Genomic DNA, 26,996 nt, shown 5'->3' with positions numbered 1-26,996 from the left:
GTGCATGTTACAACATGAGGGAAAATATTTTGATATTATTCTTTAACGAGTAGGTAAGAAAGTACTTTTATTAGTATGAGTACCTATCTACTTAGTTAAAACTAATTAAAATACCTACCTACTTACTTTTTTAAGTTAGGTAGGTATAGGAAATGCAATACCTACCTATGAAAATATTGAAGCTATTTATTGATATATTATTCAAAATTTGTAATTATTCACTTCGAAGTGTAATTAAGTAAGAATTACCTAGGGTATGTAAGTAGGAAATTACATCCTACTAAGTTTACTCCAACCATTTTATTTTAAATTGCTCTATAAATTGAGTTTTATCTTACCTTCAGGTGCATTATCATTGTTCCTCTCGCCTTTCGGGACATCAGAAAAATGCGACGAAAACGTAAAAACAAACTAAATAATAATATTTCTACAACAAACAAACGAAACACGTAGGGTCCAATCACATAGATTCTTTGGCATTGTTTCGCACAATCGTATCCAGTTTTTCAAATGTTCGCGATAGTCACAGTAATACGTCAAAAATAACACACAAACATAAACACAAAAATTAAACAATAGTCCAACACAAATCAAATAATAAAATAGTGCGATGTCGCGGTAAAATAACAGTTCGCTGGAGCCGCGATCGAAACGCGTTCGAATTCAGAATCGGGACGCGTACACGTCTGGCAATCGCGCGCCGCCGACACACAATGCCAGCAGATCGAAGCGGGCCGACAATACGCGCGCGCTACAATAACCACCGCCCCCCGCCCCCCGCACCACGTGCGACAAGGACGCACCGACCTAATGTCACTGCCCTGCAAACAATGCCGTCCTTCGAAGGTCTTTACATCGACATTATGAATAAAACTCAAAATTCTAACTCAAAATCACTATCTCTCAAGTCACAATCTACCAAATCGTGTAAAAATTAATTTGACTTCTATATAACAGTGCATTTACAATCAATTGTCTATGCGGAATAACAGCTTTCGTCCCGCGGAATCTATACAAAGGCCGTTCAGCCCATCCTTTTCTAGCGACCAATGTGTGCGTGACCGAGTGGGTCGCTCTCTCCCGCTCGTTCGTATTCTTCGGCGACTAGGCGAGTGCGCGTCTCGCTCTAGACTCCGCCCAGGCGGGCGTCGCGGTGTGCGTCGCGGTGAATAGCCGACCGAGCATTGTGAAACGATTTTCGCACACCACAATGAAAGTCAGGTGGGTGTGCTGAATCTATGAGGGCGTTTAAAAAGTCAATACAATCTCTTACATTTGTATTTGTGGAGAAAATTTTCTTTATTCCTCGGCTGGGCGTGTGGCATTGTGTCGAGGCGTGGCCGGGAAATCTTTTGTCGGCCGGCTCCTATTGTGCGATTGGCGAGCTATTGTAGAGACTCCGAACGTTCCCACCGAACGGGCCCCGAAATTATTCATATTTTTAGCGGACACTTTCAGCACATCACTAGGACAGCTGGCGGCTTACCTTTTCTAATAATAATTTGTTGCGGTCGCTTTAAATTTGCCGCTTTTTTCGTAACGTTAAGACAAGTCGAAAATAAAGTTCGTTATCTCTATTTTAGAGGTAGGTACTTAATAATATGTAAGTAGGTACCTATAGGTAGGTAGAAAATAATACTTTTTATATATTTATTACTAGGTATTTATATAAGATCCATCTGTAAGAAACCAATTGCCATTTTTTTTTATGTAAACGATCCCTCTTTATACGACACATTCTAGGTAATTAGGGCTTAGCCTAGACGCGCTCGGCTGTGGATTATAGTGAGCGAAAAAGCGCCGAGTAGATAGGTAGGTAAGTATTATTTTTGGTTTGTTTTTTAAAAACATTGGTCAATTTAATTAGTTATAAGCAGGTAAGTAAACTTGAATTCCCGCTTTCCCCCTTCTCTATGGAATTTCCAGAAAAAATCTACTTATTTGCCTTATTTAGTCGAAATAAGTCCTAAATTCGAAAGTTGTTAGTTGTAAATTGCGTTTATTCGATACTTTCAAACAAAAATACAAATCTTTTTGTGTCTAATATTTAGGGAAGTATACTTACTTAGGTAGGTATTAGTTAAGTACATAATTTAAAAGACAGGCAGGTAAGAAGGTACCTTCTTAAATAAAAAGCTCAGAAGTAGAGAGAAGTAGGTAAGTATTTAACCAAGCTCAAGTCAAGTGGGCTCAGTCTTAAAACTTAAGTAAGTAAATCAATCATGTCTCCATATGATAACGATACAGTTTCAGTGCATTAGTTTTTGAAATTTTATACTAGGTAAGTACCTAAGTATTTACCTATAAGAATCTGTACTCAGTGAGTGCCAGCTGTTTCTGATTAGAAATCAAGGAGAGGTTTTATAAATTTTGCGTTTCTTGTTGTAGGATAGGAGTACGATTGCAATAGATGTTCGATCAAAAGATAATTTGATTTCGCAATGTTTATGCTCTTTAACGATGCTTCTATGTTTTAATAAGGTAGGAAAACAGTTTGAACAAGATTTACTTATTGTTTATCTCACAGCGAGTGGGAACACCGTGATGAGTAGGTACCTATGTACTTAAGTAGGTACTATCTACCTAGATATGGGCTAGGTTCCCTTGATAAAGATACGGAAGTCAGACGAGTTTCGCTTCGTGTCAAAACCTGATTTAAATAATCTTAGAATTACCTACTTTTAAATATTATCCATCTCGTTAGCATGGACACCGTAAAAGGCGACTTAAGGGATAGGTTTATTTTTTCTTTTAGGCGATGGGCTAGCAACTTACCTAATATCACTATTCAAAACTTAATTCTATCATTAAGCCGCTGAACGTGGCCTATCAGTCTTTTCAAGGCTGCTGGCTCTGTCTACCCCGCAATATGTATAAGTATTATTTTAAGAAGACAATGTTAACATGACCCATATAGCAGCGCACGCGTGGTGTCTCCCGACCCCTCCACCCCAAGGGTGGGGGGAAATAACGGGTGGGGGGGACCCCCACTCCAAGCTTATATTAGCGGTTGTTGAGTGTGGGAACGCTTGTATGTTATTGTAAGATATTGTTGTGTTTGTGTTATTTAAGACTACTGACTGTTTTTAAATGTTACTGGGTAGGCAGAGTGAAAAGAGAATACTTTATATAAGTTAAAACTTTGTTTGATTCAGTAGGTACTCTTACCTAGGTACTTACTAAAAAAATCTGGAAAAGAATATCCTAGTTACAGTTGGCGACAATAAATACAGTGAACAGTCATATTATTATAGGTACCTAATAGACTTTTTTCAATAGACCGATTATTTAATTGCTTAAATCTACTTAATAAAATTGCTTACTTATTTTAAGAATCAAATGCCAATCAAAAGCTAATAGTTTTACAAGTTTGACCTAATTTTCATCTAAAATATCTCACCCCATTTTTCCTATCCTTTTGGGAAGATATCGGATTATAACCTAGTTAATTAAGTCCCTATCTAGATAGATGAGTATTTTTACTTTGACCTAATTTCTACCAAAACATTGCTGTGGGATTTTCCTGCTTTCTTTTAGCTACCTCTTTGGTAAGATAGTCAAATCACTAAGGTATACTATGTACCTATCTAGATATAATAACCTCCTAGGATCACAAATTTGGGATTTTTATTTCAGACGGTGGACTAACTTAGGTTATCTTCGAGACATCTTTATAAACGTAGCCTTTCAGTGTTTCCGAAAATGTAAGTTATCTAATACCTACCTATATGGTATCTTTGACCTAATTTTTAAGCCGAACATTTTGGTGCCCCCTTTCTCCCACCCCTTCGTAAAGATTATCGGGAGGGCTCCCGGCAATTACTTGATTGGTTTCTGGTGTTTTGTCAAGGAACTCCACAAAGATTGTTTGTGTAATGAGATCCCAATTTTGATACGCCCCGGGCATTTTCTTAAGATTCGACGGTGTTACGGAAGTTGGTTCAATTTATTTGTTTGTAATGAAAGGTGAGGAACAGTAGATAGGTAGGTATAGTATAGGTATTTTGATTCGCTTGTAGTATCTAAGTGGGTATTAAATATATGTTGATAATTAAAAATTTATAATTACAATTAGGTAACTTCAAAACATCTCAGTAGAAACCTAAACTGTGTAACAATATAAGAATTCATTAAAAAGAGCCTTTTTTTGTAGTACCTAACTAGTCGGAACGATTATTTTACACACTTTCATAGGTATGTAAGCCTACCTACTTATGTATGTCTGATAATTTTCTCTACTCTCTTCAGTTCAAATAATGAGAGAGAATAAAATAGGTTTAAGTTTGTATCGTTGAAGTAAGTAGGTACTCTTAGTACCTACCTATAGGTAGTAAGTATGTTTTTGTCTTAATTTGGTCCCAGCTTAATCTTTGAAATACAAAAACGCCCAAAGACTAAACTAGGACCAATGAAACTTGCATACTGAAATTCGTACTTGATAATCAATAGGTAGGTACTACTTACTAGGCACTATAATAACATCCATAAATAAACACAGAAGCATATCACGAAATCTCATCAAGTCGAAAACCAAATTACTCAACTCACAAACAAACAAACTTCCAGATTGTTCGCCCGGGTGAAGGGTGAGACCCGTCTACCCTCATTCTGGTGATGTACTGCATGATACTACCTACCTAATTATGCGTTCTATAGAAAGGTGACTTGTTTGTACTTACTTATTAGGATGTGTGATGACTGCTTTTTTAGTTCATGTTTCCTTTGATATCGATGTAAGTATTCTTATAAGACATACATAATATCACGTCACGTCTACATTTCTTGCGGGAAAGACAGAGCCAACAGTCTTGAATAAACTGATAGGCCACATTCAGCTAGCCATTTTAATACATAACATACATTGTAAAAAAATAAGTTGTACTGAAGAAAGTATGATGTAAGTACCTACTAGGTAAAGGCTAGTTGCAGTTTTGAACACCAATAAATGATAAAATAAAATAAATACGTAGGTATTACTAAGAACTTGTTACCCGTGGTTACATAAACACATCTTGATAAACCTTACGATTACAATTTCAGGCCTTTGATCTCTTCCTTATAATTTTGCCGTTATTAAATTTTAGTTCCCATCAAACACGAGTATTTACTTAACCTTTATGCCTATTCAATTAATTTTCTGCCATACATGATTATTTCCGAAATAAGTACTTACTTGTTGGAATGGGAATGTTGTGATGTGAAAGAAGATGTAGTTACAGGAATAGAAAAGGGTATGTTAAGATGGTTCGGTCATGTGGAGAGGATGAATGAAAGCAGGTTGACTAAGCAGATATACAAGGAGAGTGTGGAGGGAAAGGTCGGAGTGGGAAGACCTAGACGAACGTATCTTGATCAAATTAAGGACGTCCTGGTAAAGGGTCAGGTCAAAAGTACCCGAAACCGCCGAGCTTGTATGAAGAGAGTTATGAATGTGGACGAAGCGAAAGAAGTATGCAGAGATCGTGGCAAGTGGAAAGAGGTAGTCTCTGCCTACCCCTCCGGGAAAGAGGCGTGATTTTATGTATGTATGTATGTATGTAAGTACTTACTTAGGTACTTAGCTGCCATTGGTTTCTCTGTAATATATTAGGTATTTAATACGAGCTTTTCAAGTCTTGTGATTCTGTTTTCCCCGAAATCCATTTCTATAAGTAGATATTTTTATCAAAAATACACGTATTATAGCTGAACGTGGTCCTTCAGTTCTGAAAGGGTCAGGTCAAAAGTACCCGAAACCGCCGAGCTTGTATGAAGAAAGTTTTGAATGTGGATGAAGCGAAGGAAGTATGCAGAGATCGTAGCAAGTGGAAAGAGGTAGTCTTTGCCTACCCCTCCGGGAAAGAGGCGTGATTTTATTTATGTATGTAGGTACCTATGTGGTCCTTCAGTCCTTGCAAGACTTTTGTTGGTTCTGTCTACTCCACAAGGGATATAGACGTGATTAAGTATCTAGGTAGGTATCTATTCTAAATACACATTTGTAAGTTAAAGTATGGTTAGCAAAAGTAATTCATTATGACCTCTGTTACTTAATTCTGCTGCTTCTTCTCATGGTTGTAAATTAACATGAAATTTTTTTAACAAAATATGTTATGGATATAGACGTGATTAAGTATCTTGGTATCTATTAAAATACACATTTGTAAGTTAAAGTATGGTTAGCAAAAGTAATTCATTATGACCTCTGTGACTTAATTCTGCTGCTTCTTCTCATGGTCTGGTTGTGAATTAACATGAAAGGTTTTTTTTAACAATATGCTTATACTTATTAAGACATAACTAACTTAAGAAATAATAGGTATAAGGTAAATACTTATCAAGATTCAACTCATTTTTACTTTAACTTTAGCTTAGCTAAAGATTTTTATGCATAAGTGTGTGTGAACACACTTCAATCAATGTTCATCTGAACACAACAACGTATGAACATTGAGACGAAAAAACTTTACAAAAATACCCATTTTAATATATTGCCGCTAACACGAACGAAATCATCCTATCTACTTAAAAACGTTTCAGGCCGGGGTAAAAATAAAAATATAGCATTGCTCAAATGGGCTATTAGAACTAATCTTCATTTAGGGGGGGCAAAGGGGGAGCTCCCCTCTTGTCCACGTATTTACAGATGACCATTAGTATTTTAAATGACGCTTTTAGGGAAAAAATCGTAGCATTTAGCTCCATTTCGGGCACTTAGCGAGTTTTTTTTTTAATTTATGGCCGTCATGTTGTTTCGTTGCTTTTAAAACATCGGCTTTTACCTGAAGATGCGATTTTGTTCGTTATTCAGTTCACATTGATATAGTGGAGGGGGAAAGTTACTGCTAGTGATTTAGCGAGTAAGTACTTGTAACATAAGTACCTATCTTATGTACCTACCTACTAAGTTACCTATAGGTGACTGCTTAGAGGTAGGTAGATAGTAAGTAATTGGTTATAAAACATACGTAAGTATATATATATAGTCGCATCTATATCCCTTACGGGGTAGACAGAGCCAACAATCTCGACTAGGCCACGTTCAACTGTATGGTTTCATGATGGAATTAAGATTCCAATAGTGACAGTTTATAAGCTTATCCCTTAGTCGACTTTTACGAAATCCATGGAAAAGATATGTTTAGGTACGGTTGAAAGGTGTACCTACCTAACAAGGTAATTTCTAGAGTGATAGCCTATTCTAACTTCATGCAAACATTATAAAAATTGTTGAGATAGCGTCATCTAATAAATTAGATAATATTTAGGTAAAGACAGATACTTAGGTCCAAGAGCGTTAAGTATGTAGTAGGCCTCTTATGTGTAAGTCTTAAGGCCAATAATTGTGTGTGTGTATGTATGCAATTTTACAATACTTTCTTACTTATTAAAATAAATACAAATTTTAATAACTTACTTACCTCAGTGTGAACTTTACGATCTGTTTCAACTTAACTTAGATTGATTTCTTCATAAAAATACTTACATGCTCGTTTACCTAAGTACCAACTTTTACTTAGATTCGTAAATTTATAGATACCTACTTCACAAACATGTTAATCACTTTATTTCGTCTGTTAGAGAAAAACTTAGGTACTAAGGGTTAGTTACTTACCTGGGTTGTACTCTACTACTTGGGTAGATAGGTACCTACTTAAGTAATGTTATTTGCTTATGAGATATTACCTATACGTAGGTATTAAGATTGAAAGACCAAGAATCATATAAATAACATTTTGATCAAATCTGTCAGGAATAAGTATCTAAACGTATCAATTTACTAACCAACAAATAAAAAAAAATTACAGAGAAAAGTGATGAATAGAGGACGCTCCACTTAACTCCAACAAGAGTTAGCTCTTGAATTTAAGAAGAAGATTAACTACTTACTTGTAAGTTCTAAAGTACCTACTTACTTTCCTTAGATTAAAACCTTTTGTCATTGAATGTGTTGTAAACGTCACAGTCATTGTATTTATGTATTAGTATGCCTAAATACACAAATGAAATACTTACCTAAAAATAATTTTAATAATCATCTAGTGTCATAGTTCTGCTTCTAACAAAATTCCGGACTCTTATTCCCTAACTATGAATGAAACTCGATAAAAATCGCTCACTGGGCGGCGCGCCGACTACAATAGGGCATTGTGTAGTGGGCGTGGCCCATTGTGACGGGGACCAATCACAGCGGCCCATTCAACAATAGCGCACCGAATTGGAATACGAGACCGTTCTATTGTCGGATTGGTGTTCTACATTTGAAATTCATGTGATGAGTAATCGAGATTTGATTGTTCTAATTACAAAAGCAGATAACATTAAAAGCCAATGGTGTCTTTTGTTTTGCGGAAATTGGGATTTTTTCTGAGCATATCTTTTTACATTTTCTGTAAAAAAAATCTTTTCAGTAAGTATTCTTTAAAGTAAAAAGTACAAAAGAGATTTGAAAAGGTTTCATTATGGGAAATGTCCACCTTTGCAATAGGTATTTAGGTAGTTTAATAAATATCTTTATTTTTTTGACACAGTAAAATCAATTTGGAATACAGAACAGATCAAATATGAATAATTTAATACCAACCTATGGACTTGTAACTATGTATAAATGTTGTTTTTTTTTAGAACATATTAGTAGAACTAAGTCATTAGTAGGTAGGTAGGTACTACCTACTCATTTAAAAAAGAAACTTCCTGAACTTCATAACCAAAACAAAACAACATCAAATTTCTCAACCTAAAATTGCATCTAAATGCGTTCGATGCATTTAGCGATGCACCGGATGTAAGAACAGGTGTCATGCTAACGGCCCCTCTACCACGATCGGGTCATGCAGCGCGATGCGACAAACATCGCCTACATTTAGCGATTGTAAAGCGATAAACGAGCGGGAGGTTACAGCATAATAGTCACATGGTAGAGGGTGACATTTTATGAGAACTAGGTCTGTTTTCATAGGAAATAAATTGTGATACTTATTAAAAATTATGTAAGTAGTATGAATTACCTTTAAAGAGATTTATTTTAGTCTCTATCTCTCTCTTTTTCAAACAATTACGATTCTGAGTGTTTACAATATAAGTAGGTATAGGTAGGTACTATATTGATAACTTGTAAAAGGTCATTTCCATTAAGCATATTAAAATTACAGTGTTTAGCCATAGGATCTTCAATATTTTTTTATGAATGTATAGGTACCTACCTATAATATTTTTAATGAATACCAAATCAATAACGATACTTATCACATGCAAAGCCGTTCAGGCGTAGCGAAGAACATAGAAATCTACATACTTACTTACACTCGAAACGCATAACCTTCCTCCTGTCGCTGTCAGGTAAAAACACACGAATCTCCTTCATACCCACCTATGAAACTTAAGTTGACTTCAATCGTTCAAGTACAAAACGTCTCCCAACTCCGCGGCACTCCTTCGATCTACTAGATTACTTTAATGCATAACTTTGGATGAGAAACCTATTTCATTACGCCATAACGACTCGTGTCTTAGAGGGGAATCTCAATTATACACCCCATCAATAAGGGTAGTTTGTGTTAAGAGGAAATACGGGGAAACTTGTGGAAAGAGTGGTTAAGGTGGATTTGTAAGCGAAAACTATGACTTTAAATCATGTTAAATGCTGGGTAAAGGTTAAAATCATTTATTCATTTAGGTATCATTCGTTCTGACTGTCCAGAGTCTTAAATGTTTACAAATAATTTTAAATTTGTCTATATAAAAGTAAGTGTTTATTATAAAAATACCTATAGTGTCGTTGGGTTAGTATCTCGTAACACAAGTATCGAATTTGCTTCGAGGCTAACTCAATCTGCGCAATATATTGCAATAGGTATAATTTCCTCTTAAGAGAAATTATATTTTTTTATCTGAGTCTTAGTTAGTATGTTAGATTGAAGTTATTCCAATGTAAACACAAATCATTTCTTAACTGTCAGCCTTTCATTGTATTTGTACAGAGATTTTTTAAGTTTTTCTTACTAAACATTACCATCTCAAGAGTTATTGGGGTTATTAAGGCGTTGGTATGAGTTCAGTGTCATTAAAAATTTCTCTATAAGCTCTTTGTGTTTCTTACTTCCAAATAAGTGACATAAGATTCCAAGCAAGAATATTCTTCTTACCACATTACGTAACAAGCTTACAAACTGGCTGTATCACTGAAGAATCTGCTTGTCATTTAGCAAATACCTCCTTTCAGCGGCAAAACCTTTTGTATAAATATCAATTCAATCGCAAGACACCTACTCTGTAGCCACATGAAAGCATCCTATAAGAAAAGGCAAACAAAATGTCTATAGAAGTAAGGCTAAACATTTCCAAGACGCTGCTTGGGGGTGGCAGGAGGGGGGTGGAAGGGGGTCCAACACGTAACTTACAACACAAGTAACAATACCAACTTAAAGTTTAACTCAAGCGAGCGAAAACAAACCTTATTGATAGGAAAATAGAGTTAGATGAAATCCCTTTTGGTGTTTGTAAATGTACTACAATAGCCATTTATGTTAGAACCCCAAGAATAGATGGGGTCACCCCAGTAATGTTCGGTCTTAGAACAGTCGCGGGGGGAACGGGAGGTCTACTGGAATGGTTTTAAATTTGTGCCAGAGTGTGTTTCGAATAAGTAAAGCCACAGAAGACGTTGTGCGCGGTTTTGTGCTAAGTCGCTATATCTTCGTATGTTACGGGAATAAAGGCTACATTATGTGAGTGTATACCTACAAAATTTTGTATGTTTTTCAAATACGTGCTGTAAAATTGTTTTTAATAGGTACCTACCTAAAATTAACGTTTACAATTAAGTTACTATATAAAGACTACATTATCTATAGCGTAGTTGTTATAACGCCATTTCAACACACCTCGAGCCTAGAGTTCGATTCCTACTACAGACAAATATGCTTAGTTTATTTAGGTACTTCTATTTTACACAGCATGTTCAGACTTCAGTTCAAGGCTGGGTGAGTTGAATGTATTCAATATCCACAAAACGACCATAAAATTAAGAATATTGCCTATTAAAAAAATCTAGTGCCGTGTCGTTCCCGGCACCAATAGAATAAAGAACTCCATCTCTTTCCCATGGATGTCGTAAACGGCGACTAAAGGATAGGTTTACAAACTTGAGTTTCTTCATTTAGGCGACGGGTTTGCAACCTGTCACTTTACATGAATTTCAATTCTATCAGTTAGCCAAACAGCTGAACGTGACCTATCAGTATTGTTGGCACTGTCTACCCCGCAAGGGATATAGACGTGATTATACGTAGGTATGACACATCTAAATTCATACTAATTAAGGTACTTAAAACACGTAGGTATACAGTATTAAAACGAAACAGGAACGCATCAGTGAGTGCGATACAAAGACAAAAATTCCGCCGCATCGCTGGACAGAGGACGAGAGGGGGACCGAAAGTAAAAAGTGGAAGAAAAACGTAGGAAAGAGCAGCAAGGCCTTTGTGTGCCGCCCTCGTCAGGTACCGTTAGCAAGAACGTGAGTATATTTAAATTCAAATTATTTTTTTTTTATTCATTATTATAGGATACTTCATATCGCTTAATAATTGTCAAATCTTTTAGTTTCACAACATTGGTTGACTTCAAATAAATTACTTTAACCTAAACACACATAAAATTGTTTGGGGCCGTGGTTTCCTGTCTTTGAACCACAGCTACAAGACTGAACTTATTTTGGGGCAAGCTTCTAGATTCAAAGGTTTTATGGTCTGTCTTGTCACGATAAAAACCTGCACAACCTTATACATATAAAGGACATTTGTACCTATGTCAAGTTCAGTTTCACCTGAACGTTTTAGCCAGTTAAATTAGTACACCACTCAATAACACACGAGTTTTTATCTTCCATGATATTATTGACTAGCTGTGCCCGTGACTTCGTCCGCGTGGAATAGTTATTTTGGGCATCATTGGAGCCCTCAAGGATAAAATAAGTTTCCCCATTTTTTTCACATATTCCATTATTTCTTTGCTCCTTATAGTTGCAGCGTGATATTATATAGCCTCGATAAATGGTCTATTCAACGCAAAAATAATTTTTCAATTCGAACCAGTAGTTCCTGAGATTAGCGCGTTCAAATAAACAAACAAACCCTTCAGCTTTATAATATTAATAGTATAGATTGTCATAAAATCAGTGTCAGTTATTCCCAATAACCATACTGCTCTGAACAGACACATCCAAACTTTCACATTTAATGTAAGTACGAGTAAGTACGATTGAGTGAAAAAGCAGTTGACGTATTGATAACATACGAAGTGTAGCATCCTGTAAAAGAGCATGTTTTATTTATTAACAACACATTGATTGTAAATCCTGGGATCTCGGAACGGTATTTAGGACAAACGAACATTATGCGTTTTACACGTTGTCACGGGAATCGTAAAGCGATCAGAGTTATAACAAATGTGGCTGATGATAATTTGATATTTCGCTAACAAATTTTCAGTATGTAACATTTATGAATTATCAGTTCGCGTTGTGTTTTGATTATGTGTGATTGCTTGTCTTTATTATCGTAGCAGTTAAATCCTCTTATAATAATAAATGGCGCTGCAAAGTGATATTCCTAGAAAATATTATGACTTTTATGCTGTCCCTACAATAGATACAACTCTGCAAAGCTCGTCTGTGGGGGAGGCGAAATTAAGAGACACTTTGTGTTGATTTATAAAGGAAAATATACATAAGATCATGTATGACATTACATTATGTATTGAGTCACAGTTAAAGCTTAATGAAAACGTAAAATCTAACATGAGATTCTTCTTTAAGGCGATTGGCTAGCAATCTGTTTTTTTTTAAAGGATGAATTTAACTTAAGTAAGCGCAGATTTTTACAAAATTTGATTTATCTATTGAACGTTCTACACACACGCACACACTCACACACGCTAAAACAAACCAACTTATGAATGAAACAAAAGTGTTCCGCACAATTGCAAATGTCAAGCTCGTGCGTTCAGAAATAACGCCGACAATAACATAGAATTTAGAATAACATAAAACTTTACAAGTGCTAAATACTGGTTAACGTATCGCCGCTTCTGATAGAAAAAATAATGGTCTACTTGGTGGTCGTTTTGGTGTTATCTATCTGAAGTCATCATATTTTTTTCATATTACATCTCAATTTAAATTTTTATTTGACAGCTTTGCAACTGCGTTTAAACTGCGTATTTTGCAAGACGACACCTAATTCCTTTAGTTTCAAATATAATATGGCATTTCTATTGTCTTATTGTTCCAATTTCTATGACTACTCGATATAGATGCTATTAAGGTCAACGAATCCTTCATTCAAGTCGTTCACATTCATCTTAGAAGAGGAATTATTATTCAGATGGTCCATTGAGGAGATTTATAAGTGTGATGGACTGGATTTGATTCCATTTGGAACTATTGTTCAATGTTAGGTATCCATTTTGAAATGAGACCTTCGTATCATACTCCACCCGGTCTCTGTCTGGCTCAGTCTCCCCCGTATGGAGGGAGATGAGGTCTCCAAAGAGATGAGGACCAAGCATAGAATCATTTGGTAGAAAATAAGAAGAAATAAGCATTACATGACGTACCTATTAATGACGCTAGTCCTAGATTAAGAAAATGCCAACACATTAAAATGACTAAAATATATACTTACATTGTAGAGGCTCATTGAAATAATTTATTGTTAAAATAAGCAATTAAAGCCAGTTGCCATGTTATTATTGTAGATACTTACAATCTTCGTGCTAAGCACGACACTGAGTAGGTATAATATCGTCCCGAGCGTAACTAGTAATTAGTAGTTAGGTAACTTAGCTGCTTAGGGTGCAACTGGGATTACCTAAAAATGACATCCCTGATGTAAATGGATTACTCTTGGGTCACTCTTGGGCCATTTGGGTATCGATCTAAGTACAAAAACAAAAAGGTTTTGATATATCTAACAGCAAATTGAGTAATTTCTATGTTGCATTTCACATGATTGCTATAATTTTTGTTTTAATTTCAAATTTTAATTTACGACCGCGGATTATACAATAAATAAACAACACTCCATATATAAGTCATTAACAAGTTATACTTACCACAGTTTTAGTATTCCGAATCCGGCTAATTGATCATAAATTATTATAATTTGCCGCTGCCCACCCCGCACCAGATTTGAGAGCATGAGTGAATATGCCGCTAGAGTGAACTGCATGATGATTTACCTCTTGACGATCTCTCTCTCATCTTTGCGTGTTCCTTATTGCGTTATCAGATTTTTTCTGCAGTGGAATTTCGGGGCCTAGGTCCGCTTTCGACTAGAAATTTCAAGGTTTGAGTCTTTACCCTGTTTCAGACGATCAATTTATTATTCTAATAGTAAGTATAGGGTAGGTATTTATAACTATCACAATTATAACAGTAATAACTAACCTATGTATAAATGGAAATAAACATATTTTTGTATGTTCTGCAGGTTAGTAGGTCGGTTAATTTATAACGAAAGAAAATGTAAATATTATCTTGTTACTCCTATTCCTTTGATACAAAAATATCACTATATAAGTAACTGTGTCGGTATGTTTACTCATGTGCTTATAATTATGGGAGGAGTTAGCGAAAAAATAGTATGATTTACTGCGCAGTGGCAGGCTGAGTGTGACATTAATGTCATAACTGGTTTTATACCGTTAATGAGACTATTTTGGTAGGGTTTGTGACAGAATGTCCTTCACACCATTATAAAAAGGGGTGTGCGTTTGCGCATGTGTCAGATCAGATCTATTATGAACTTGTGGCAAAATAGGTATTAATGCGAATAAGAGAATAGGCACATTAACCTTATTCAACTTTTACCATAATATTAGGGTTTACATTCCCCTGAATCTCAATTCTACCATAAAACCAAACAGCTGAACGACAGTATTAGTCTTTTAAAGATTATTGGCTCTGTCCACCCGGCTAGAGAGCTAGACGTGATTATATGTATATAAAGTGAAGATGTGACGGGAATAAACGCAAGGGCGAAAAACAAACTTTTCCATAGTATCGTTCTAGTGTGGAATTAGTAAGTTTTACTAAAACATCGTGAAAATTTTCTCAAACATACAAAATATTGAAATGAAATCAACCGCAATTTTACAAGACATTATTATGAAGCCATTTCCAGCGCTTCGCAAAAATGACACCTAAATTTTAATTAATGCCCCTCACTCTCCGTGAGCCACTCTGACACTGGCATCCGTTTTATGTCTGACTTATGGCTAACAAAGTCAATTGTCTGAGCTAAATCTGGTTTGAAAAGCTGAGACTTGTAAAGGTTGCGCACACTGATTGTGGTTTAATTTGTATTGTAGTACGTACGATTTTGTCAATTCATTCGAAGCGATCAAGACTATGAAATAGTGCACGAACTGGTTGAGAACAAAGTTTTGGTAAATGTAAATCAATCATTGATTTTCATAAATTCAATATTGGATTAGGCATTTGTCTTCCATCTCACCTGGCAAGTGACGATGAAGACGAAATGTTTATGGCTATAAAGATAAGAACACACATAAATAAAGGCAAGATAACAAATGATTGAGACAGTGCGGAGGAACACCATTAATACGACATCGTTTTAATAGTACTTATGTAGTAAAATGTCTTTCTATGAATTCAGTAAAAAAGTTTTAAACGTATCTTTTATGACTCTGATCGATGTAAGTTATGTCAGCTCCGTGTGTATTATAGCTTTTGTTATAACACCAGCTTCAGCTAAGCTTAGTTCAAGGTAAGACAACCGAGTTTATTAAATTCAACAAGTTGTAAGTACATTGTTGTTTTTCCATCGACAATAAAACGCAAGAGAGCACTTTATGTTTCGTCGAGATGTTTGTATTCTAAGTTATTGAATTGTAAAGCTGTTTATTTATTTGTTACCATATATGGATCATTCAATGCTATGTTTTTCTATTATTTTATATTTAGAAGGTAAAGAGGTCATTGTGCATTATAATTCTGTTTGTTTAAATACTTTTTATGGTTCTTAACATGGGTGTTTCATAGTTTAACCATTATAAATTTTGGGATAGGTTTCTCTACAAAGGTAGCGAAGGTCAGCAAAGGTGGAATCCCACCTGAGAGAGATCAAGGTTAAATGCGTATTCTGGTTACCTCTTCAGAGATATGAGGATTTAACCGGAACTAGGAAGAAGACTTCTAGAACTTCCAAGAAAATTAAAATCCATGACAAAAGCTGGTCCAAAAATAATGCAACCTTTAATAAAAGTTATGACAATATTGAAGATTTAGTTTCTTTTTTTATTACAGGAGAAAGGAATGAAAATGGAAGCTATAAATAACAGATCACAAATGCACTCAAGCAGATGTCACCGCACATCATAACACAAGAAAACAAGACAAGACTGCATTGTGCCTTTGACTCGTTCCTAGAACGATGGACGGTTATAGACATAGTAACACATTCGTCTACATTTGGAATTTCTGTCTGTCGATTGTAAAAATTTTGTTACTTAGTGCATCACAAATTGAAGGAAATCAAAAGACACAGGAATGGTTGATGGCCTTTGTGGCTCAGCGGTAGTGCACTTGTCTGCGTCAGCCGGAGGTCCCGGGTTCAAATCCCGGCCAGGACATGATCAGAAACGAACTTTTTCTGATTGGCCTGGGTCATGGATGTTTATCTGTATAAGTATTTATTATAAAATATTGTATTGAGTTAATATCTTGTAACACAAGTCTCGAACTTACTTCGAGGCTTACTCAATCTGTATTAAAAAAATATAAATACTTCACCTAGATTAGGTGATTAGGTCTGACCGAGATTTTGTACAGATTGGAGAACTTCATTCTGCTTAATGTTTATTTCATACCATCATCATTCATCGATTAATCCCTTTTAAATATAGGCTACACCATAAAAAATATATAATAACTTTTAATTATTCCGATTTCTTAGGGCTACACCTTGACTTATTGGGACCATAAAGTCATAAAGTTTTATCTAAAGCAAAAGTATACTTATTTCGTTCTCCTCCTTTCTGTGCCTTTACTCATTACGGAGGATTTTATAGACATGCTATAAATGTATTATTAAATTAACAAACTAAATTGTGCTGTACCTCTAGTTATATTCCCCGTGTGACTTTCTCCAATGTTCTCCATCTTGCACATCTGACAAACGAGCAATTTGATACATCAGTAAAGGTTACCCTTTGTCGCTATAGTTAACCGGTCACCTGTCACCCGTCTCAGTTTAGACACACGCACTCGCTCTGGCATCGTTTCCGCTTATTATTTCAGTGACGTTGCGAAGCTTTGTTTCAAAGAGAACATAATAGGGAGATGGTGTAATGGTGTCTTTTATTTTCTCTATCATCATATAAATTCCAATGGTTCAACCAATTTGATTATAATATAATTTTTGGTTATCATTGTTATAGTAGTATCACAGTCTGAACCAGTTTTATATCTTATTCATTCTTGACTGATGAGTTTATCAGGTATTTTAATTTGTTGGAAATTATACAATGTTACAGTAGGTACTGCTTTCATGTCAGTAATTTATGTTCCTAAAGCACAATACTTAAACAATAAAATTTTCAATGGAAAAAATCCTATTATATACTCAGCATCTTTACTTCATACAGGCAGTGGCCAATTCACAATGTCACCGCTTGCGAATCGAAGTGCGCATGCATATAAGTGTTATGAATTATTATGATCTATTTCGAGAGTAGTTGGTCTTTTAAGAATGGCGCGCGCGCCGTGTTTGCAGAACACAAATGGATCGATGCATTGACAGCATGTAGTTAAAATTATACTAGTCACTTTTAGCTGATTTGTTCTTGTATCTGCCAATAAGAATAATAATGCAAATGATTTTTTGCTGAAGATAATTTAGTGGAAAAGTTCGTAGTTAAAATTTGCAAGAATTACTCGTATTAACACAATTTCCGATTCAGTAACGGAGATCTAATTTTATCATATTTTTCTCTTTCGAAATAAATTTGCTAAAATAAGCATAAATTTATTAACATTGTGAGAAGAACAATGTTTGAAACTTTATCGCTGTCAACCTCCCCGGTGCGATATTTCAGCAACAATAATATTTTTTCCTCGCTAATGGCTGGAGTTTCAAGCAAAACGTCACCGTTTCCGGCGCAGGCGACGCATGCGATTGTGGCATCCGGTGGATAGCTCATTAGTCATTTCAGTGCATTGCAATTTGTTTGCAAAGAGTGATAAAGTGGAATCAGTGTCATTTTGGGTTTTCATTATTATAAACCTGCGATGCAAAAAATAGTACTTATTTCTTAGGAGGTCTTGTTTTTTATTCAATACCCAGCCCAATCAAACAAGTTAATTTCAATAACTTAAATTATCATCAAGATTCAATCTCACCTTGAGTCTCAGAAGCAAGAACACTATTGCTGCTGAAGGTGACATTAAATTCAATTAGGTTTCTAGGTTTAAACCTACGATGGAAAGGAAAATATACTATGATAGAATATTTTCAGTATATCAATTGCCCATCCATCATCACTCAAATCTGACATAACAGCATTTGAATGAGGGACAATTTAACAGGAGTCAGGAATTGCGTGCGGTTGCTACTTGTTGATCTGAGCATCAGCATGACAAATGTTTGCCGCGCCACCCCTATTATTTGGGGTTGCATTGTCGGTAGGGTTAACACCATCTGATTGCATGATATTTTAAATTGTTTATATATTATGGATAAGTCATATTTATTTTCGATACCTCCTTGATTAATTTCTGCTTGTTTATTTTGTGAATTTTATTGGCAAAGAATCACCAATCCATTAAGTGCATCAATTTTAGAATTAATAATTTAAATATACACACATAAAAGAAAAGGTATATCTGTAGGTAAAATATGTTTTGGGTGTAAATGTTGAGGTTCGATTTTAACAAATAAATTGACTATTAATATAATATCAAGATTGTTCTAGGCAGTGCTATTAAGCTAAAACAAAATTTAATTGTATTTTATAGAAAATCCTGGCAGGGTCTCACCCTTTGCCAGATTCAAGAGTACCCCAAACCGCTGAGCTTGCATGAAGAAAGTTATGAATGTGGATGAAGAGAGGGAAGTATGCAGAGATCGTAGCAAGTGGAAAAATGTAGTCTCTGCCTACCCCTCCGGGAAAAGGCGTGATTTTATGTATGTTAAAGAAAGTGATCATTCAGTCAATATATCTATAGTCACCTCAAGTGACAGCCCTGTCAGAACCCGTAACAACTGGTATAAACTAGATAAATTCACTTGTTGCTCCCCTAACAATGCGCACCGATTTGTTAGATTACCTTTCCATGGGCATTATAGTCAAATATAAAATATATTACTCGTACCTGTATAAGTTTATAGCTTGAGAACACAATGCAGAACTTAGTAGATATGATAAGAATATTAACTAGTAAGTAAAATATTTTAGGAAAATATACTTATCAAACTCTCGATAAGAGCAAACCAACAGCTGCAAAGAATTATTCTACAAAAAGCAGCGAGAGAAGAACATAAAACAATAGTTACTGTCACATCTGCTTTGGTTTAAAGAAGTTTGACGATTACCTGAAACAAAAGAAAATTAGTTACTTGTTATTATGTAAAACTATAAACAGACGATATCGGAATAAATACTAATGCACCTCATATACATACAAATCTTAAACCGAGCTCATTTGAAAATGAGGACTTGGACAATTCACACCATGATTCCGTTTGCTCGTACTTCGAGGTGTCCTAAGTTGTCCATTGTGGGAAGTGTTAAATTCTTGAATAGGATATTCTAAGTTGTATACGCTTGTAACAACGTTTTACGTAGTAAATCGCGAGGTGTGATCGTGAGCATTGGCGCGCTAGTTTACGACACAAGTTAACAACCGATTGAGTCGTCTCTACCCACGCGGGCATTGTAACTCTATGTACTAAGTGCCGAGAATATATTGAAGCCTTATTGCAATCAGTTACATCGACAATCTGATGTTGTTGACAAAATTTGAGACCATAACTTAAGGATTTAAACGCAACAACAAGAAAGGAGTTGATTACTAGCGACAGTAATACGATGCCCATATTTCATTATATAGATTTAATGTTTGTAATATTTATTATCACTCTGAATGTTTAGCCAAACAATACCCTTGTAAATCTTTGAATCGGAAGATTGGAAATTCCATAGATACATATAAAATTAGTATGAAGAAAGACAGAATGTAAACTTTATTTTGAAAATAGATTACTTATCGATATCTAGAATGTTCGTACAAGAGAAAAATTGCTTCATGACCCGAAACACTACGTTCCCTTTTAAGCGTTGGGCTGGCAAACTGTCATTATGTGAATCCCTTATAGACGTGACCATATGTAAGTATGTATGTATCTCTGTTTTCATTCTCTAAGCAAATTAACAGCATTGAGAGATTACTACTAACATTCTCTCTTCAATGATTACCTTCTATTATATTATTTCCTGTGGCGTCTGCTCGTCGCATTTTACGAGTGTCGTGCACACACGATTGTTGGTTAATAAGTATAATTGTCAAAGTCGAAAGATATTTATCGAATTGTACCGAGTGATTTCTGTGTTCGTGTTCAACGTAATTGCTGTGCCTTTGAACTTTTGCTTTGGGATTTAAGGTTTTGGGAACTAAAATGACTATCAAGTTGGAGGGGAAGGCTGAGACTATGTGACATTCTGTTGCTTCATCCACATACATGAATCTTGTCATGTAAGCTCGTTGATTTAGGGTCTTGATCTTTAAATAGAATATTCCTGTGTTTTGATCAAGTCAATCGTATTTGGATTTTATGTATTTGGTAAAGTACTGCCAGGAAATATACCAGGCCCGATGTTTTCACTTAAATCCGTTATCATAACTAATTTTAAACGTTCGCGTTGAATTATACTATTTATAAATAATACAATTATTACACGAGCACATTATTTATGAATCAATCATCATGCTCCTAATTTAATCGTCCTAAATATATTTATATGGCGTTTCGTTCCCGGCACAAATATAAAAAGAATATGATAACTCTATCTCTTTCCCATTGATGTCTTTAAAGGGGCGACTAAGGAATAGGCATAAAAACTTGGGTTACTTCATTTAGGCGATGGGCTAGCAACCTGTCACTATTTCATTGTCAATTCTATGATTAATCCAAACAGCTGAACGTGGCCTTTCAGTTTTACAAGACTGTTGGATTTGTCTACCCAGCAAGCTATTTTATGACATTGAACTTCAGCTTAGCTCAAATGAGCGTTAAACGAACCGCATCTAAACTCGATTGTTCCGAGCGCGGTGAATAACTCAATGAGTCTCACTTTCATTGATGCCGCCAGAAATACACTGCGAATTCTATGTTGTAGAGCTATGAACACTGTAGAAAGGTTTTGTATAAAACCTGTATAAACTTTGTGCTAAGTAGAAACACATCTATAAAAATACGCCAAGAAAATAAACCGTTCGTATGTGAATTTTTATCATAAAATGTTATATATTTTTATCTTATCTCCTGACTTGTTTTTCATTCATTTCTATAAAAATAATTTAATTAATACTAACAAACAACTCAACTCAAATGGCTTAATCTTACGGTTAGTTGAAGCAGAAGTGTGGTATAGTAAAACTGTATAAGCGTTTTTCAGTTCTGTTATTACCTTACCTACTTACATAATTAAACCATTTTAAATCTTGATACTTCTATTGATTTTCAGGTCTATGACATCCGGTCAAGATGAAGAGAAATGATTATACGATCCGAGAGAATCTTATTAGCTATTCTTGTTCAAACAATGCGAACAGATTAATACGGGAATGTTTTGTAGATTAATCTAAACTCAGATTTCTGTCTATGCTTTTTATTGAATTACAGAGTCAGTAGATATGTTTCAAGTAAGTAAGTAGAATTGTTACATTGCTCTCCTTTTTTATCTACATATCATCTATTTTTTCAAAAAATCATCACCTATGTAGTATTTATTGAATATTTTTATTAAAAAAAATACGAATGCGAAATCTGTGTGTCTGCTCTGGTTCCCAGAAACTTTCCATTGCCTTACTAAAAGTCATTTATGTTGTTGTTAAAATTAAAAATAAAACAAATCTTAGAAAAAAGTAACAAAATTCTCATGGATACAGTAAAAGTTCCGTTGCTACTAAGAGTCAAAGTCATTATTTATAAAAAAAACATATTTGAACTCTTCTCTTCCTTTCGTAATAATATCATGTAATAAGTATTTATAGCACGTGAACCAGCGAACCGCATTTACAAATCGAAGTAACTTTATTTCTGAAATAACCATTACTATTTTGTATTCATTGTGCTTACCTACCATCTCCTTTTTAGTAGCTTAAACAAGTAACACTCAATCTAGTTAACTGGAGAGAAACTCCGGTTTGTCCGCGACTAGTAAAACCAGCCGTATCTATAGAGTTTTACATCATTGGGCACAAGTGCACTCATACGAACCACCATCTCCTTTGCATACAAATCGTTCGTAAACTATTGTAAAATACTGATTCCCATTCCACTTGATCCTTACCCGTTGACATTAAGGGGCATTCTCATTATCACATACTCGAAGACTGACAAAATTATATTCATTTACTAGTTGGCTCAATACCGAATGGTATTGCAAAACAACGGACAGGACCTTTCATTCAGAGAATTCTCTTAGCTGAAATGAGATAAATATATGATTAGGATAAAGCAAGACAAGGATAGGTGATGTCCTTTAACTCGCTTCTTGGCAATTGTCCACCGGAAGACGGCTTTTAGCAAAAAGATGGTTTAGAATACGCTACTGAAATACAAAGCTTCATTCAAGAGATGTACAGAAAGGTGGATAATTGGCTCTGAAATGTCACTGTATTTTATTATTTAATTTATTTTTCAGTCATACATAAGAATCATCAGTTTTTGGTCGACACAAAATCAGTATCCATTGTTTTCAATTTCACTTACGATGACCGAACAAAAGATTACCTTCAACAGTTATAACAATGAAATAATTTTGATAATTGGTTAAGTATTCCCGTAGATTAGCATTTACAAACAAAGTTAAAAATTCTACCACTTTATAATATTAGTATAGATAATGAAAAACTAATCAACACATCCGTCGTTTTACATAACATCGATTAAGATTCTTGTTAGAAATGTGGTGAGCATAAAATTTTACAATGTTGGGAACTGGTCAGGTCAGGAACTGGGCTGTTATTCAACCGCTTTCAGACCGGCTTGACTGAAAAATGGTCGCTTGATAAATACAAGTTTAGTATCATAAAACCATTAAGATCATCTACTGGACTTGAAAATATTGTAATGTAACTACTAATTGGGCAATTAACAAGCAGTAGCTTTACTTTTGTGATAAAACATGCTAATTTTGTTACTTTTTTAAAGTAACAGCTGGCAATGTTCTTATGTTACTGTGCTTGTTTGAGAAATATCTTACAACTGCTCATTTTCTGTGTATGCCGTGTGGCTCCCAGCACCAATGGAAAAAAGAATAGAACCACTTAACCTCTATCCCATGGATGTCGTAAAAGGCGACTAAGGGGTCTTATAAACTTGAGATTCTTCTTTTAGGCGATGGGTTAGCAACCTGTCACTATTTGGATCTTAACTGTATCATTAACCCAAACAGCTGAACTGAACGTCTTTTCAATACTGTTGGCTCTGTCTACCCCGCAAGGGATATAGTCGTGACTGTATGATTATGTAGGTATGTAATGATAATTTTACTCTGTCGTTTAATAAAACAAAAAGAAACATTCTTGATGCGATTAGTAATTTTCCAAATCATTACTTGATCTAAAACATCTCGAACACTGTTTCAAATACATCACAGAATTTTTCATCTAATCTCACGATATCACTTTAATTCTTTCAACGCATTCCAACAATATATCATTTCGGGCTTCAAATAGCGTGTTTCTCAAACACATTTACAATCACATCAATCAAGCTTTGTACGGAATTTTAAATTGGATTTTGTTAACAATGCAAGGATTAGTTTCTCGCTACTTTTGTTGAATTTTGTAACACGAAGCCCCCTGTTTGTTATTCTGTTCGTGTTCTTAATAAAATGTTTCATTACCATTGCTGTTTTAGATTTAAACTTTGATTAAAGTTGCGAAGGATAGCAGCAATGAAAACTGAACATTAAAAACGTTATGTACGTAGTAGCTTGAGTGTTTTACAATGTCGATAAATAGTTTAAAGCTAGGATTATAGGTTATTTATGGGGATAGCTCTGATGAGTAGGAAATATTTCAATGAATAGATTTGAGGGGTTTTGTTACCGTTAAAATGGCAGATTTGAAACTTTCCAATAGATTTTTTGTGACTTTAAAGACAAATTCAGATAAATTAAATGAATTATTAAATGAAAAATGTGTAAATTGTGAACAAACAATTAAGTTTATAACAATCTCTTTTTAACTTTCTATAAATAAAAGAATGAATATTGTAGTAATGTCAATAGGTATACCTACCTACCACAATTTTCATTTCCCACCCCAAAGATATTATATCAATATTGAACTATTATGTTTTATCCGTTCTATATGCCCTTTAGGGGTCCCTTTCTCGTTTGTGTAAAAGCTTTTTTCGAACAAACTCGTAGTAAAATATTACGACGAACATAAAGCGTCACAATAACTCCGCTTGGGGCAGACTCCAGTATTTGTCTGGTTTATAGCGGTACACTTTTACGGCTTTTCGATATTATTTCGCGCTATTTTTTGATGTTACCGTTTGGGATGTATTGGACAGCGTAATGTGGATATGACCAGCGGTATGATTTGCTATTTGTTTAGGTGAGCATAGATTTCTTTTCACTTGCCACGAATCTAGCGTATTCTTTTTGCGTCATCCACGAATATTAATCTTTTATATTAATTCAGTCGTTGTCGATGTAGGGTCTTCACAAAAATTAACACGCGCTGTTGAAAATTTTTAACAGCAAGTTTTATGTGAATCGGTTTTTTTTTGTAATTTATATTTATAGAATTACCTGCATTACAAAAAAATTTACCCGTCGTCCTTTTTAGCACTTTCAACTAAATTGCTAAGTATTTCTTAGGACAATATGGCATAAGGATATAAAAATGAACTATAGGTACTCTTTAATTTAAATTTACTCGTTTTCATTTCATACTATTTTTGAAGATGATGATGATGTTTTCAATCCTTAAATTTTCTTAGTTAATTATGCATTATTCGCACATTGATAAAACCTTTACATTTAAAACAAAATGAAAGTCTTATCCACTTTAACCGAACACACATTTGGACTGTCCACAATGCCACTTCAATTTATCGAGTGTTTGAAAAAGGTTAAAAAATCACCCCAAACCCCGTTGAGAGTCATAAAGAAGACCAATTAAATATGGATGGCCGGCCCCTCTTGGTAATGAGAAAATTCATCCACATCCTGGGAAGTATTCCAGGGATTTATTGGAAGGTCAGTGTGTGAATTATTTATTGATCATTGTAACGTTTGTAACTTGAACAGTTTTTGAGTTGCGGTATCGACTTTCTCATCACGTGTATTTTCGGTTGTTTTTTTATTATTTCTAATTAGCTTTTGCCCGCGTTTTCTCTCGCGTACAATGTCTTTTATCGCAAATACTATAGGCATTTTTTTCCGGGTAGAAACGTAGTTAGGTAGTTTATTACCTTTATTTTCCTTCCATTAAAAAACTAATATATTTTGCATTTCTTATCTCTCATTTTCTTTCTCTTTGATAATCGTATTTTAATAAATGTATATATTTTTATGCAATTATGAACCTACTTATATTCGATAATGAATTTGGTTCAATAGTTCTGTTATTAAAACGAATGCTACCTGAGGACATTGTGCAATGAACACAACAGTCCTACTTAATTACAGAAATAACAGTGTCTCTACACCTTTAGTGACAGTTTTGAAAACAGGCATTGAAATAGGCCAAACAATCCGAAACCTCACTTTTGCATCGGCAAGTGTTCTTTTACAATACTTCAAAATCAACACCAGCTGAAACTATTTTCAACCTTAATTTCGTCAAAATAAAGTAGAAAACAAAATTTTGTGAGTGCAAAGTTAACTTAGTGTAGATATATAAGGGTGTGATAATTACAAGCGAGACAAAGTGAAGTCATTGTATACGTACCACAGACATAGATCAAGGTAGACTCCTCGAGTGCAGGTAGGTATAGACTATGAGAACAGTGAAGATATGATGATAAAATATTTTAAATGTTTACATGACAAAATCAGAATATCAATCTTCATAACATTGATTTTTATTTTTTTGTAACGATACAATATTTATAGTTTTAAGAAATAAATAAATTGAATAAATTGCGAAACATTTTCATTCTATTTTTTGATCGTCTTTTTCCATTGTTTAAAACCGCCCGGTATTAAAAAGAACGCGCAATATATCATCTATAGGATGATACGCTATTTTTTCGCCCTGTTGGCTGAAAAGTGCATAGATAACGATTGGAAGATTTTTTTAGATATAATACACTTTGTAGTTTTTGTTAAGGTAATATCCTGGTGTTAAAATATATATATATATAAGTAAATAATAAACATCTTGTTAATACAGATGAGTGAAGTGGTGGTATCTATAACGATTTATGTCAGTGTCACATACAGACATAACAGTCTCTTAAACATTCGAGTAGATGTCACCCACACTTTGTAATTACGCAGCTCAATGGGACACCCTGTAGCGTCTTGAAAAACAAATTAATGACGTCTGCGCGAAGGAAAAAGGACACGCTGTATTGTGAGGTTGAATCGCAATTATAACATTGTCCCTTAACGACACCAATTATTATCCATAACAAGACTTTTATTGGAATAATTATTGAGTTTTAAATACAATCATTGTATGTAATGAAGCTTTGAATAAGTTTCTAGAACTGCCGGCTATAATAAACTGTTTTTGTTAAATTGTA

At 34.6% G+C, this 26,996-nt stretch overlaps 1 protein-coding gene across 2 annotated transcripts in view; it reads right to left on the bottom strand.

The window, feature by feature from the left end:
- LOC106138774 (transcription factor egl-13) overlaps window positions 1–26,996 on the bottom strand; it is a 237,794-nt gene that overhangs the window by 109,113 nt on the left and 101,685 nt on the right. The window contains exon 1 of one of the 2 annotated variants that reach the window (XM_060950362.1): window positions 339–685. The exons of the other annotated variant lie outside the window; for it this stretch is intronic. The gene's annotated coding sequence lies outside the window, so the exon portion shown is untranslated. Of the gene's footprint in view, window positions 1–338; window positions 686–26,996 lie in introns of those variants that run through there. 2 annotated transcript variants of the gene reach the window in all.

Source organism: Amyelois transitella, chromosome 21, assembly GCF_032362555.1.
Source record: "Amyelois transitella isolate CPQ chromosome 21, ilAmyTran1.1, whole genome shotgun sequence".
NCBI classification, from domain to species: Eukaryota; Metazoa; Arthropoda; class Insecta; order Lepidoptera; family Pyralidae; genus Amyelois; species Amyelois transitella.
This window is presented reverse-complemented; position numbering and strand designations above follow the sequence as displayed.